We start from the raw sequence: 16,083 nt of genomic DNA, 5'->3' as shown, positions 1-16,083 counted from the left end.
CTACATAACTCCGCTATACTCCCAAAATAATGTACTACAAATCTTTAAAGACCATTTAAAGACCATTCTCCAACTTCCCATTAAAATATTAATGGCAAGTCAGCGCACTGCAATAAAACACTTTAAAAGTACCATACATTACAGCTACCACTTCTACAAATGTAAAACATCTCTTCTGATCTACTTTCTAAACATTGGCTATCTGAAAGTTTAGTATTTTGGAATTTTGTCATTGTGGGGATTCGTTATTTAAAAGCAGATATATATATATATATATATATATATATATATATATATATATATATATATATATATATATGTGTGTGTGTGTGTGTGTGTGTGTGTGTATAGATATGTTTGCATGTATGTCTGAATTCATAATTCTTTTATAACTATAACTTTCTAAGTATGAACCTTTACTGCAAAACATTTTGGTAAGTTTTTTTTTTTTACCCTGGTTGTTTGTAATTGAATATCTCAAGAATTTTCCAGTATGTTCTGATGAACTTTGAAGGAAATTATTTCGGAACATCTAGTTATCAAACATCTTAAGATTATGATTTATTTTAACTATTTGTTTACTTACTTAATGTTGTTAACAAGGTAAATAGACTGATATGAAGTCCCTTTAAACCACATCCTAGGCTAAATAGATCCTAGGCCAAATAGTCAAATTCAAAACACTAACAAAAAATATATAGTTGAATATAATCGGATTAAAACATCATTTAAAGTAACAAATTATTTTTACTGACTTTCTATTGGCTTGTACTTGTTTTAAAATGTTTGGTTTTTGGGAGATGCTTTATCTGATGAAGGGCAGAGGCCCGAAAGCGCTCATCACTTGTATGTCTATTTTTAATAAACAGAAGGAGTTGGTATTCGAGCAGTGTCCAGTCTTATTGTTTTTTGGATATTTACTTTGGTTTATTTGACTGGACTTTGGTGAGGCACAGAACATTTGTTTTTTTTTTTTTTTTTTTTTTTTTTATAAAGTAACAAAAAACAGTAGCATATACATGTAATATAAAGTAAATTAGAGAAGAGTTAGACAATATGATTTCCAGAGGATTGTAGCCCCCCAAACATCTCCAACGCCCAGGTGAGAACTGCCCTCACTAAGGCAAAAAACACAGCATCCATGGGACCGGATGGTGTCCCCGGCTGTGTGCTTCATGAACTCAACGAGGAATTAAACCCACAGTTAGGACAGCTGTTTAATCTTAGCCTCACCTCAGGATACGTACCCAAGGAGTGGCGCACGGCAACTGTGGTCCCACTTCATAAGGGCGGTGCCTCCACAGACCCTGGAAATTACCGCCCCATTAGCTTGACAAGCCTTATCTGCAAAGCCATGGAGAGGATCATAATGGAACTCATAAATAAAGACATAGGGAACTTGCAGACTTTGGATCCAACCCAGTTAGGCTTTGTCAAAGGCAGATCCTGCCTCTTAAACTTGGTTGACTTTTTCGAGACAGTCACCAAGGCCATTGATGAGGGAAAGGCAGTCCATACAGCCTACCTCGACCTGGCAAAGGCCTTCAACACAATACCCCACTCAGGTATCATCGAAAAACTCATCAGCTTGAATGTAAACCCATACATCACAAGATGGGTTGCAAACTGGCTAAGTGACAGAACCCACAGGGTCAGAGTTGCTGGAGCCATGTCAGACTCAAAGCCTGTCACAAGTGGTGTCCCACAGGGCTCAGTCCTGGGTCCACTCTTGTTTGGCATCTACTTTTCTGAAGTACAAGCAAACACAGGAGGGTTATGGCTGACAAAGTTTGCAGATGACTGCAAACTGGGCCATAGTCGAAAACACATCTGACACAGATATCCTCCAGAAGGGCCTCACAGAAACGGATAACTGGTGCCAGAGCCATGGCCTGAAGTTAAACGCCAAAAATGCATAGTCATACCCTTCGGGAAAAACAAGGTTACCCCTAGCTACCATATAGGTGGCAATCCACTGAGCACAGAAAAAGTCATCAGGGATCTGGGGACCCAGGTTGACAGTAGCCTTCGCTTGACACTCATGTTGCTAAAGTAGTTAGGAAAACCTTCTATATCGCCCACCTGATCATGAAGGGATTCACATCTAGATCAAGGGAGGTCATCGTCCCCTGTACTCATCACTCATTAGACCTATGATTGAGTACAATGCCCCATTCGGAATGTATCTGACCAGACACCTGCTGCAGCTTGAAAGGCCCCAAAAGTTCCTCACCAAAAGGATAAAGGGTCTCAAAATATGTCTTATGCTGCCCGACTGAAAGAACTCCAGCTCTATTCAGTCTCATACCGCTTGCTCAGAGGTGACCTGTGCCTGACATATAAGGCCATGTCAAACCCAGATTTGATGAATATGCTTCACCTCAAAAATCTAGATCCCTCAGAACCACAAGGGCGGGAGACTTAAACCTTAACACGGTTATAAATAGAACGTGCTGGAGGGACAGATTCATCACCCAGAGACTCCCTATGCTGTGGAACAAAATCCCGGTACATGTGAGGCAGAGCACCTCTCTGGCTTTGTTCAAGAGGAATCTTGACCAATGGATGGGAGATTGCAGATATACCCCAGTGATTACTTCAGTGTCACTGCTTGACAGAGGCACAGCAAAATGATAGGCATAGTTTTTATTCAAACTAAAGGGGTGGCGAAAGCCACATAACTATGGGCTAGGCTTATAAATGCCCTTGGGCAGATAGCCTAGTATGAACCTATGAACCTATGAACCTATGAACCTATGTATTCTTCTTCTTCTTTCGGCTTTTCCCGGTTAGGGGTCGTTACAGTGGATCGCCTGTCTGCTTATGATTGGCAGTAGAGCTTTACGGTGTCGAGTTGCCAGCCCGGCGCCCAACCTTCCACAGAAGGCACACACACATGCACTCACGCCTAGGGCTAGTTTAGAATGTCCAATCCACTTACAGCATGTCTTTGGGATGTGGGAGGAAACCGGAGCACCCGGAGGAAACCCATTATACCACAGCAGGGACATACAGACTCCGCAAAGAAGGCACCCCAGCCAAGGATTGAACCAGAGAACCTCTTGCTGTGAGGCAACAACGCTAACTGCTGCACCACTGTAGCCACCCTTTCAGTTGCATGTATACAGAAGGTAAATAATTCATGATGTACAATATTATCAAACACGTGTCAAGATCAGAGATAACTTCTCAGTATGATATCTTATTCAGGTGACATTCAAGGGTAAAAAGCACAGATTCAATAATAACTAATGATAGGAAGTAATGATTGTTTATAGGTTCATAAACAGTACTAGGCTTGTAGTCCAGTACCATTAAGGAGCATATCCCAAATTCCCAATTGCAAAAAGCACTGCCTGGTTAAGTGACTTGCTCATGGTCACAAGTAGGTAAATGAAGGCTTAGATCATCAAACCCATAGTACTGGGAGTTATCTTATATCTCTGAACAGTTACATTTTTTCATTGACTAGATGGACATGAAGAGATTCTTCAACAATTTAAGGATGTCAATTTGTCTATTTGTTTCAGACATGGAGTACCAGCTTGCAGGGGCAATTTTAGAGAAGAATCTCTCACAAGTGTCAAGAGTATAGGGAGACTTTTTCAATTTTAGGGAGTATGAATTTTGGTGGTAGTAGGAAGTGGATTGGATGGCCAATTTGTTGATGGGGAGCATTTTTTGTGTAGAGTAGCCCTAACACCAACAGGTAGCCATTTACCTTTGCATAGTGTAGAACAATGGTGTTAGTTTTTGTTGAAAAGTTGAATCAAATAGAATGTCTAGCTTTCTGCAGATTGGGTGTGAGCGGTATTTTTACTAGAGCATGATCATATCTTAATCAGGTAGTAGCACATTTATGGCTGTGTATCATCTGGTTTCAACAGTTACTAAATTAGAAATATTTTATGACATTCTGAGTTGATTTGATTTAGTACTTCATGTGTGTTCTGGTCAAATAAAATGTTGTTGCCTGACACAGAGGAGATGAGTACCCAAAAAATCAGTAATAATGGCACTGTGTGAATATTGGAATTTTTTGGACAGTGCTAAATAATATTTCTGAACTTTTTTTTGAGTATTGACAATTTATTGATACAAAGCCAATACCATATAGTAGTGAAGTCACTCCAAGGTTCATTTTTGAGAGATGCTGGATTTATTTTACCCCTTGTGAGGACAGTAGAGTCTGTATACAGAATATGGATTGAGAGGTGCTATGGAAGGTAATTTATGAAACAAGACAAGAGGAGAGGACTGAGTACACACCCTTGAGGTGCATCTTTTCAGGATGTTCCTGAAAGATAGATGGTAGAGAACTGTTAGCCTATTACAGGACATCAGCAGAGAAACATTTTATTTGAGTTTTTGAAGTAACAAGGAACAATCTGCAGTATTGAATCCCTGTCATGGATTTAGAAAGAATACAGCAGTTATTTTGTCTTGCTTGATATTAGAGTTGATTTGGTCTGTGACTAAGTAATTGGCTGCATTAATACTGTAAATAGTGCTGTAATTGGGTCAGAATTCATGCTGCCTATCCTTAAGAATGTTTTTATTTTGAAATGTACTCCAGGATGTACTCATAAATTATATTTTCACAATTTCTGTGAGGGGGCAAAGGTTGAAAATATATTAGAAGTCAGTTGATGAAGGGGTTGCAAAGTTGACAAGGCTTAAAGCTGTGGGGCAGAGTTTTGGTAGTGACAGTTAAACTGATATGTAAAAGACTGACAGAGTAGTTTAGTACTGTTGTGAAAATGATATTAACAAACATCATTCTGACATGATAAGAAAAACAGATGGCATTTTATTTCTCCAATGACCAACAACAATTTCTATTTTCCTACTTGCAAATAGGGAAGCATCATTTCAGAACTGTCAATGTGCAAGTTTGAAAGAACACTTAGCTAGCAGTCTGAATCTTTAATATGTTTATGTCAACTTGTAAACAGTTGGGCTTCTTATGTTATTTTAACATTTTCTGATTATTATAAAGATGTCATTTAATTTTAACTTGATATTTGTAATTTTTCCTAAAGGTTTCTATAAATAATAAGTGTGGGATTCAATTTAGAAGTGCATGTTTAGTAAACAATATGGGATGACATATTTGGCCTTGCAAAAACAATTAATTTGCATCTAAGGCAAGTTCCAGAGTACAGATGTAAGAATGTATAGTTATTAAAGAAAGTGGGAAACTCACATTTCAGGTTTAAAATCACAAATAAAAATTATTTATAGGTGACCTCAGACATATATCCTTATTTAAAAGATGCAGTATGTGATATTAAAACAGCAGGCTGGCCTTTCTGCTATCTGAGGCAGACATACACACAAATAATATGATTACAGTTATTATGAAGAACTAAGTCTTAGGTTACAAAATTGTAAGCATTAATGAGCACATTTATTTATTTATTTTACATTTGTTGACTGGGATTGTCCGACTGAGCTGAAGAGCCCTTTTTCAGCAGAGGCCTGGGGAGAAAAGCACCAACATATTAAATCATTTTCATTATAAATTAGCATTAAACAGCAATATTACAGGATTATTACAAGGCATTAAGTAGCAATACAATGTTATACAATGTTAATAATTAGGAGTATAGCAAAACTATTTCAAGATGTATAAAAATAAAGATGTCATTAAGATTAATATAGTTTTTGGAGTAAGTGGTTACAAAAACCCAGTTTTATCATAATGTAGTTGTATGAAGGCAAGACAATTACAATAGAATGTTTCTCTGAGATGATTTGCTTAAAAGATTTTAGAAGACAGTAGAAAGAGTAGTCAAGGAAGATTAGAGAGAGCTAGTGAGAAGAGTGAGTTAAGGGCAGAAAGTAGATTAAGGTATGAGAAGTAGGGGTTGTTAAGGAGGGACAGTGCAGTGGCAGAACCAGTGACTTTTAAAGTGCTCTTTGGTGGCTGTCTTAAATTGTTTAGGATGTGCAAGGGTCCTGATTTCTAGTGGGAGCCTATTCCAAGCAATAGTGGGGTGATAGCTGTACATGTTGCATCCAACTTTAGACTTGAGTTTGTAGATTTGTAGTAGGTCTTTGTTAGAGCTTTGAAGAGGTCTGGAGGGAGAATAATAGGAGATGAGAGGGGATAGTGCTGGACAATAGGAAGGCTGGTATAGGATAGAATAGATGATTTGGACCTGAGAGAGAAGAAGCTGGTGGGGTAATTAAAGCCAGTTTAGGTGTTTTAGAGAGAGACAGTGATGGGATTTGTAGGTTTGTTGGGCAGCAAATCTAGCAACCTTGTTGTAGGTAGATTCGGGTTTGGTCAGGAGTGCTGAGTTAAGATTTGTGAGAATTTGAGAATTGTACATTAGACTGGGTAGAAAGTAGGTAAGAGAGAGAGTAATCTTGGCTTCAGAGGTAAGGAATTTCTTGTTGCGGTAAAGGAGCCCTAGTATTGAATGAGTCTTTTTGATACAGTTATTAACATGCAAGTCAAATTTAAGCTGATCATCAATGGTTACATCTAAGAGCTTAGTGCTGGATTTTACCTGAAAGGGAGTGTTATTAAGGGACTGTATGGAGAAGGAGGGTTTAATATTGTTGAACTTTTTAGGTAGGAAGAGTAACAGCTTTGTTTTTTTATGGTTAAGGATGAGCTGGTTGTTGTAGTACCATGTTTCAACTAAGTTAAAAGATGCTTGAGTAGCTGAGAAAAGCTTAGAGGGAGAGTTGGCTGTGGTGATGACTGTAGAGTCATCTGCATATCGCACTAAAGATGACAGGAGGTATAGAGCTGATTAGTAAAGATATTAAAAAGTAAAGGCCCTAGGACAGACCCTTGAGGTACACCCATTTTTACAGGGAGAGGAGGGGAGAGTGCAGAGTACTGAGATCTATCAGTGAGGTAGCTGGAGAACCATGCAACAGTATCAGAGGAGAAGTTGAGGTTATGCAGTTTGTGCAGCAGACGAGAGTGTGAGACAGTGTAACACCTGATGTTCATAAGGATGATTGCAAATATCCCATATGCCTCTGATACAAGAGGTTTGGGAGGCCACTCAGTGGAAGTTTTAGCTTTTGCTGGAGTTTTCATTTTGTTTTTGCTGATTGGTTTTTGAGTGACCTTCTCACTCATTGTTTTAGTTTGTTGTTTGGGATATTTTTGCAGTGACTGTAATGATAATGGACATGTGTATAACAGCCCTGTGTTTTTAATACTTAGTCAAACATTCTGCTTGTGCTGTGCCGATGAGGTCATAACAAGGCCAAATTATGCAAATCCACAGCTTGTGGGGTTTGGCTTTATTGGCCTGAAATTGTCCATTAAAACAATGAAATTAGTCATGGGCATTCAGAATCGACAATTAGCTGAAACACCTGATGTTCATAAGGATCATTTGCATATATCCCATGTGCCTCTGATACAAGAGGTTTGGAGGTCACTCAGTGGAAGTTCTAGGTTTTGCTGGAGTTTTTGTTTTGTTTTTGCTGATAGGTTTTTCAGTGACCTTATCACTCATTGTTTGAACATGTTCTTTAGTATGTAAAACACTGTTTGAGAAAAATGATAAAACAGTCAAGGTGGTTGATTATCTACCATTCTGACATATTTTATGAATGGTATCCATACGTCTAAATTGTCCAGATTTTCACACAATGTCAAAATTTTTGTCTCATACGAGCAGTTTTTAAAATGTGTCCCTTTTTTGGGCCATTGTCCCCCAATTATTTTTGGCTTTGTCCATATTTCTTTTGCTAAGAGTGTGAAATGTACGCAGGTGTCCCACAGATATCTGTATTGCAATCACTTCTTTTTGGACTATTTTTTTATGAAAATGGAAAATGGTTTATGGGCAAACAAATATACAAATTGCTACAAACTAGGTGAATCACATACATGAAGAAACGATTCCTGAGTTGCCAAGATGATCTACATAAACTATAGAACTGGTGCAGTGGTAGCAAACTTACCTTTAATGGCAGTAAATGCAGAAAGCTGAGATTTGACAAAAAATAAGTAAATTATCTTTAATGAATTACCCTAGTATTAAAAGTCTAGAGACAATAGCAGACAATCATTCAAAGTCTAATCACTCTTTAAATTCCAATGCCAAAATGTACATGCTGCTAACCTTTTAAGTGTAAAGGGTATATCTGTTCACTCCAGAGAGATCTCTGTATCATAGTATCCTTTACTGATATGAAACATTATCAAATATGGCACCATTTATGGCCTCTTATAAACACATGAAGCAAGATAGAAAGATACTGCTCCTTACCAGTAAATCCTTCAAGCTTAAAAAAAAAGTGACCTATTCTCAGAGACATTAGGAACTGTCATCTTTTTTTCTATTTCTAATCTACTTAGGGGTGGCTCTTGTCTGATTCAGTTCTATTTAAAACGTTCTGCCTGCAATGCACCAGTGGAGGAGCTGATACCAGATGAGTGATACTGAAACGAATAATAAAAATTCTAATAATAAAAACACATGAGAGATATAGTAAAAATTTCTCCCAAATTTATGGTATAAACTTCTCCTTACCATCAGGAGAGGCCAGGTATTAACTTCCATCAAAAGTAATGAGTCTAGGAAGTAGGAAATATCAATGCAAGGTTTACTGGAATCAAAATTCTGTAAAGTTAATAATCTTTTTTTTTTTTGCCAAAACTATTCCTCTACATTTTTAAACTTGAAAACACATTAACATTTCACTGTTAAACAGCTTTCATACAAAATAAATAAATAAATAAATAAAAAGAACATATATGATTGTACAGTATAATAACTGGTGCAGGCGCAGTAATGCCTGTAGCTTTAAGCTGAGAGTTGCTGATTGAAGGCTTAGTGTCTGTTATTCTAAGAGTGTATTAGCTCTGGTTTAAGCACTTGGGCTTCGGGTCAGTTATTTTACCCTAAGAAGGTGTGGTCTGCACTATTGTGGAAGGAGAGGGTAGATTCTGCCCTTCTGAGCTGGGAGTTTCTGGTTAAAGGCTTGTTGTGCCTGCTTATCTGAACTGTTTCTTTCTGAAATTGGAAATCCTTGTTTGCTGTAGCATAGACTAAATTCAGACCTGCTGAATCTAACTTTGTTTGTATAACTTGAGCACTAATCCAGCCCATCTTTTTTTGGAGAAGGTTACCCTGCACCCTAGTGGCTGGAGTGTGCAGTTAGAATTTGTCTGATCGAAGACTGTTGGAACGGGGCTCAATTTTTAGCTTTTTATTGGTTAATTTGTTCAAATCAGTTTGCTCATTTGCTACTGTTATATTAAAAAAAATATACACTTTATACATTGCCGCTTAGCTAGGGTTAAACTATACCTTGTACCATAAAGTCTGCTCTTCAAATTTTCCCTTAGAACTAGCCCGTTATTTAGTTTCAGCACTCATCTGTTTCTTTGAGCTCAGCACTTGTTAAGAACTCTTTGTAAGCACTAAATAAGCTACAAATTACTACAACTCTCAACTTTTCTCAATTGTCTAGAGGAAAACAGTTTTTAGTACTTAATAAATAAGCATGTATCCAGGCATGTCTAAGGGTCAGCTTCTGGTGTTTTCTCCTGTCTACCTGATGAATCTGGGCATCTTGGGGCAATGCAGCAATTGCCTCATGTACACAGACAACTCTCTCCTCCTAACACCCAACACTACAACCTGTGAGAGATGCACTTATATAGCCAAACTGGAAGAAAAACTCTCTTCACCCAAGACTGGACAGTCAAGAGGAGAAGGTAAACACTTGCACCACACCACACTCATCACATAGTCCCTCAAAACCTAATCCACCAAAACACATGCATAGCAACACAAAAAACACACCTACATTCACGGAGGATCTCAGTAAAAATCTGCTCAAGCAACAGAGACCTCCAAAGCAGAAACACATGCAACCTCCACCCCCAGCACAACCCAAATGACACATAGTCCAGAAACTCAGTGTGCCACTCAGCCAAAGCCCATAAGGCATAACAACGTACCCAACACTCTAGTCATAGGTGTCTCTATAGTCAGGCACACTGATGTTGCACTCACTAGACTAAATAAGGAGAAAGTTACTGTCAGCTGCCTGTCGGGTGCCAGGATCCGCCACATAATGCATGCACTCAGCTCACTCCAAAACAAGTACAAATATGACTCTGTCATTTTCCATGTTGGTGTGAATGACCTGAGATGATGTACCTCCCTGGACTACATGAAAAGAGACACGGAGGAGCTATCCCATCTTGTAGCCCAGGCAGGTATGATCCTAGCCCTGAGTAGCATCCTGCCGTCACCCAGAATGATATCACAGTACAAGGACAAAATGATTGACTTCACCAATTAGCAAAGCTTCTGGTGTCATTCTAAGGAGATCCAGTATCTGTCTGCCTGGGATGACATGATCGACAGACCACAAGGTTTTGCCAGAGATGACCTGCACCTGCCACCCTTGGGATTCTGGGTACTGGCTAAGGCTCTGGCCACCCCTATAGTGCCTTTTTTAGGCAAGGTTCAAATGACAAATTCACCACCGTAACAGGTACAAGCAAGCAAAATCTGAGGGTAATGCTACTCAATGCTAGAATTCTAAACCTCAAAATGCATTCACTCGAGGCACTCCTTAAAATGGAGAACATTGACATCTGTGCAGTGACAGAGACCTGGTTCAAGGCTCCAGAGAGCAGCCCTGCATTACCAGGCTATAATTCATACCACACCTTTCGGCCACCTAACCTAGACTGAAACAATAAAGGTGGAGGCGTGTCCATATTCATTAAGGATATCCACACCTCCAGGCTAGTTGCTCAACATAATGCATCCAAGATTATCCAAGTGCAACTAACTCTGGGCAAGTCCACAATCCAAAGTGTAACTTGCTACAAATCCCCCACCATGCCCCAGGATTCCCACACCTCATTTCTTGATACACTGGAAAATATTAGGGTACAACTCAACATCCTAATAATGGGTGATTTCAACTACCTCAGCATTAACTGGGAAAACTACTCATTTACCAACTCTTTTGCTCAACGTTTTCTGGAGTTCATAAATTCCATCTTCTTGGATCAACTTATCTGCACCCCCAACAGGGGCAGCAATATCCTAGACCTGGTCATTACCAACATGGGCGACCGGTGATCCACACCAGAGGTCAATTACTCATTGGTCAGATCCAACCTCAAGCTAATCAGCCTAGGCATCCACATCCCACCCATTAGGGAAACCACCATAAAAAATTTCTCCAAAGCCAACTTCACACTTCTTAAGACAGAAAATACTGGTATATAATGGTTTTAGGAGAAGGAGAAAGAGTAGTTAAGACAGCTCATATTATGTAGCAGTACATTGCTGTGATTGTAGTGCACAGGGTTCTGGGTTCAAGACTTGGTAGTGATGACTTTATGGAGCCTCTACCTTTTCTTGGGGCCTGGGCTGGGGCTATGAGCACATGTTGCAGCACTGAGTGGAGGGAGCTGTTACTCTAAGTCACGGAAGGATCTGTATGGGATTACTAGGTGTTTTAAAGTTTTTTTTCCTCCCTCATGTACTTACAGTGTCTGTTTGTATTCCAGGTATTGAGCTTGAAAACATGGCAGAGGTACGGGTGTTGAGGCAGAAATGCGCGAAAATTGTGGCACAAGTGGAGGACCTATTCTGGGAGATGCCAAATGAGGATGTGGCTACCAGCATGCAGGGTCCCAAGACTCAGAAGAGATGGCAGACAGAGAGTAGTACACAAGCAATCACAGCCAATGGAGGAGGGCAGATGGTGACAGTGGAGGAGAGGACAACAGAGGTTGCAACACCAGTGGCACCACCTTCAGCCCTGACAGGTAATGATTTGATAGTCTCTGCCGGGGGGGGGGCTGAGGGACAGGTGGCAGGGAGTGAGAGTCTGGGGTGAAGTTGAGGTTGCAAGGCAGAGTTAATGCATGGTCCAGGGTTTGGCAGGACGTCAGAGGAGGCAGGGCCAGTGGGACATGTTTGCAGACATTAATGGGTCATGATTTGTGTTTTGATAGTACTCTCTAATTGCTGGAGGAAGACATGGACCCTTGTTTTAGAGGAGGTAGGGTCAGACTTTGGGACACGACTGGGGGAGTGGTTGACGATGCAGGCTTTAGGACAGGAGGGTGCAGCAATTCTTTTGACTCCTCACATCTTGCTTACAGTGAAGGAGAAGATTTGGAAGGAAGAATACATAGATATTTTTGAGTTAATTGCTGCTGATGGGGTGCAGTGCCTGATGGAAGCTGAGATGGTGAATGGGAAAGACCTTTTGGCTGCCTTGGCAGCATTAGGTCTCAGGCATGTGGGCAAGTTTTGGCAGAGGACATGGGAAAATTGTGTCCTGGATTTCATATATTACTTGGCGGTGTGGTTGTAAAGGGGATAGTACTTTGGCCCTTCTATTCCTGGCCTATTTTCTGACTATACGAGAGACACAAAGGATATGGCCAGGTAACACATGGCTATGGTATGATCAGAAATTCAGCAAGAGGAAGGCAGTTGACAAATCCATGTCCTGGGAGGTTAGTCACCCTGATATCTGGTTGTCCACTATGATGGACAGCTTTGGGTTGGGAAATAGAGCAGGTAAGCCTGCAGAAGGGGGTGTCGGAGTATGTTGGGCTTTAAATGCAGGGAGATGTTGCTGGACAGGTTGCAGATTCACTCATGCTTATTCAAAGTGCATGGGCAGGCATTCAGTGATGCAATGTGGTAGGGATGAGGGTCAGGTGTCATTCTGTTCAGATCATAGAGGATGGAGTGGGTCACCCTTGGGGCTGCAAGGGGTACGGGGCAGGGCCAATTATTATGGCCAAAGGGCGGGTCCTTTTGGGGAGCGAGGGGGCACCCAGGGGACCCATTCAACTATTAATGTGAATGTCCTGTGACAGTTGCTGGCACAGTATCCACTGCCGGCAGTGGCAGGGGAATTGGTTGAGGATTTTCCGAGGGGATTTTCGATCAAGTCTAGTTTAGTGGGTGATGGTAGGATGTGGAAAAATTTGAAGTTAGTGTGAGGGAGGTAAGATATGCTGGGAGCTTTGATTGAGAAAGAATGTCAGGCAGGCAGATTGCTGGGCCCCTTTGATAGTCCACCATTTACTCAGTTTAAAGTGTCACCTTTGGATTTGGTTCCCAAGAAGAGACCAGGTGAGTTTCATTTAATACATCATTTATCTTACCCAGATGGCAATTCTATCAATGATTTCATCCCTGGGGAGGAGGTTAAAGTGTCATATGAATCCTTGGATGATGCAGTCTGCATCATTAGAAGTTTTGAGGACTCTTGGCTGGTGAAAGTGGATATTGATATGGCCTTTCTCCTGTTACTGGTTTGGGAGGAGGATTGGCCATTATTAGGCATGGTAGTGGGGAATAGTTTTTATTTTGACAAAGCTATACCAATTGGATGTGTAGTGGCTTGTTCCACTTCGCAAAGTTTAGTACAGCCTTACATTGGGTATGGCAATAGAGGGTGAAAGGGCAGAGAGCAGTACATTACCTAGATGACTTCTTGCTAGTGCATGACAGGAAAGAAGGGACACAGGTGGTGTTGCACAGGTTTTTGGGGATGTGTGATTAGATGGGAGTGCCATTAGCTGAGGATAATCTGGAGGGCCTGGCAAAGGTGCTAGATTTCCTGGGTTTGAATGTAGATGTGGATCTAGGTTTATTTCGCTTGCCAGGAGAGAAGGTAGATAGACTACAGGATAAAATAGTATGGATGAGGTCTATGAGTAAGATTCATGTGAGAGATGTCATGGAGCTGTTGGGGTTGCTGAATTTTGCTTGTAGGGCAGTGCATCCTGGATGTATGTTTTGCAGGATGGTGGCTTTTCTTTTGAAAGGAGGAAAAAGTAAGCACCACAGGGTAAGGGTTAGCAAGTTATTATGGGAGGACTTATCTTTGTGGTTACAGTTTTTACAGCAGTTTAATGGGATCACATTTTAGCAGCCAGACTGGGTAGGTCATGGGGATTTACAGTTGTTTACGGATGCAGCCGGGGGTTTGGGTATGGGAACATTTTTTGCAGGGAGTGATTTTCAGTGCCATGGCCTCCTCATTGGTCGGATGAATGGAAGTGGGATGTTGCCTTCCTGGAGCTTATGCAGTACTATTTGAGGGGTAGGAGGGTTGTGTTTAACTCGGACAATATTGCTGTGGTGAGAGTTTTGCAAGTTAAGATGGCTAAATCTGAATGTTTGTTGTTGGTTCTTCATAAGCTAGTGCTGCAGAGTTTGTTGATTCATTTTTCTTTCACAGCGGTACATGTGCCCAGGTTGAAGAATGAGATTGCTGACGGCCTGTCTCGATTTCAGTTTTTCAGGTTTTGGCAGGTGATTCCAAAAGCAGCAAGGGACCCCATGGTGGTACCAGATGAGGTTTGGCAGATTGGGCAATGCTGATCAGCAGGTTGGTTCAGCAGTCATGGGTGGTATCCACCAGGAAAGTGTACGGTAGGGCATCGCATGATTTTGATAGTTTTGCGAGGCAGTTTTCTGAAGAGGAATGTGTGTGGTCAGAAAATTTATTGTTGCATTACTTAGCAGTGCTGAGGGTACAGGGTAAGGCAGTGAGATCAGTAAGAGTGGTTTTGGTAGCAATTGGTGTGTTTGCTTAGTCGGCTAAATTGAATGATTGGACTAAGTCCTGGACAGTTGGATGAGTGTTGAAAGGATGGGGTAGAGGAGAAGGCCTGACTAGGGGCAGGAGAGGGCAGGTGACTGTAAGAATTTTAAGAATGTTGGTACAGGGTTTAAGCAGAGTATGTGGAAGCTCAGAGGAATATGTGATGTGGGACACCTTGAGTCTATGTATGTACTGTGGAGCTTTTTGGTGTCAGAGTTGCTGGAGACCTTGGCATGGGATGATGTTTTGATGTTGCCAAGGGTGGTGCACATTAGGTTGAGGTCATCAAAACTTAATCAGGAAGGGAAAGGGGCATTGATAGTTTTGGGGGAAGTTAGGTCAGAATGGATGTGTCTGGTAATGTGAGGAAGGAGACTGCATGTGGCTAGAGAGGGTAGAGCACATTAATTAGTTTTTACATCTGTATGTGGAAGGCTGTTAATGGGGGGACAGTTGAATTTCATCAATAGAAGAGCCCTTTTCAGTGTGGGCCTTGAGGAGGACAAATTTCCTACTCATTCTTTTAGGATGGGTAGTGCATCTGACCTAGTGGAAGGAGGCAATTCAATTGAAGTCATTAAAAGAGTGTGGGGGGGGGGGGCAGCGGTTTTCCAATGCATTTTTGACATATTAAATTAGGATTGGTATTTTTTATGTTATTGTTATTTTTTTTTAGAGGAAAGGATTATCATTTTAGGCTACTCTTTCATGTATTGGGCAGCTAGGCGTGCTGCAGTTAGGAGCAATGGGACTGACTTGGGCTTGCAGCATTTTAGATGGAAGGTTACCTGGCATGGTATTAGCGAGTTGAATTGGAACTGGTTACTTCAGGTATTTACGATGTTACAAATCCAGTGGAGGTTGCCTCAAGTATTGTTGATTCACCTAGCAGGTAATGATTTGGGCATGATACCAAAGAGGCAGTTTGTTTCTCATGTTTGTGAAGACATTTTGGCCTTAAGAAAGCTTTATCCATCAGTGTGTCTGGTTTGGTTGGAGATTATTCCTTGGTTAGTTTGGAGGGATTCAAAGAAGCCTTCTACAGTTGAGAGGGCTCATAGGTATGTGAATTTTACATTAGCAAAACAACTGAAGGGGATGGAGTGTGTACTATTTGGCACTGTGAGTTTGATGATAGGGTTCCCATGTGGTTTAGGGTAGATGGGGTTCACCTTACTGAATTTGGGCTTGATTTATTTAATGTGAATTTGGGGCTGTTTTTGGAGGGTCTGTTTAGTAAGAGTAGGGTATGAGGGGGAACAGCCTATGGGGCTGGTGGGCAGAGAAGAGGGACAGGCTTGCCCCTCTTCTGTTCCTCTTCTGGCAGATAACCAGTGGAAGGAGTTTGAAGTGGTGAAAGATTAATGTTGGAGATTGTTTGGATTTGGTGGTTTAGGGTTGGTGAGGAAATGTTGAAGGTGAGCTTTGGAATGCTGCCTTGTAATTTTGAGGATAAGTTAGCAAATGGGGGATGCTGCTTCTTTCAAGAGT

This window comes from Protopterus annectens, chromosome 8.part1 (genome assembly GCF_019279795.1).
Source record: "Protopterus annectens isolate FY-2018-M chromosome 8.part1, PAN1.0, whole genome shotgun sequence".
Classification (NCBI taxonomy): Eukaryota; Metazoa; Chordata; order Ceratodontiformes; family Protopteridae; genus Protopterus; species Protopterus annectens.
Note: the sequence above shows the minus strand (reverse complement) of the source record.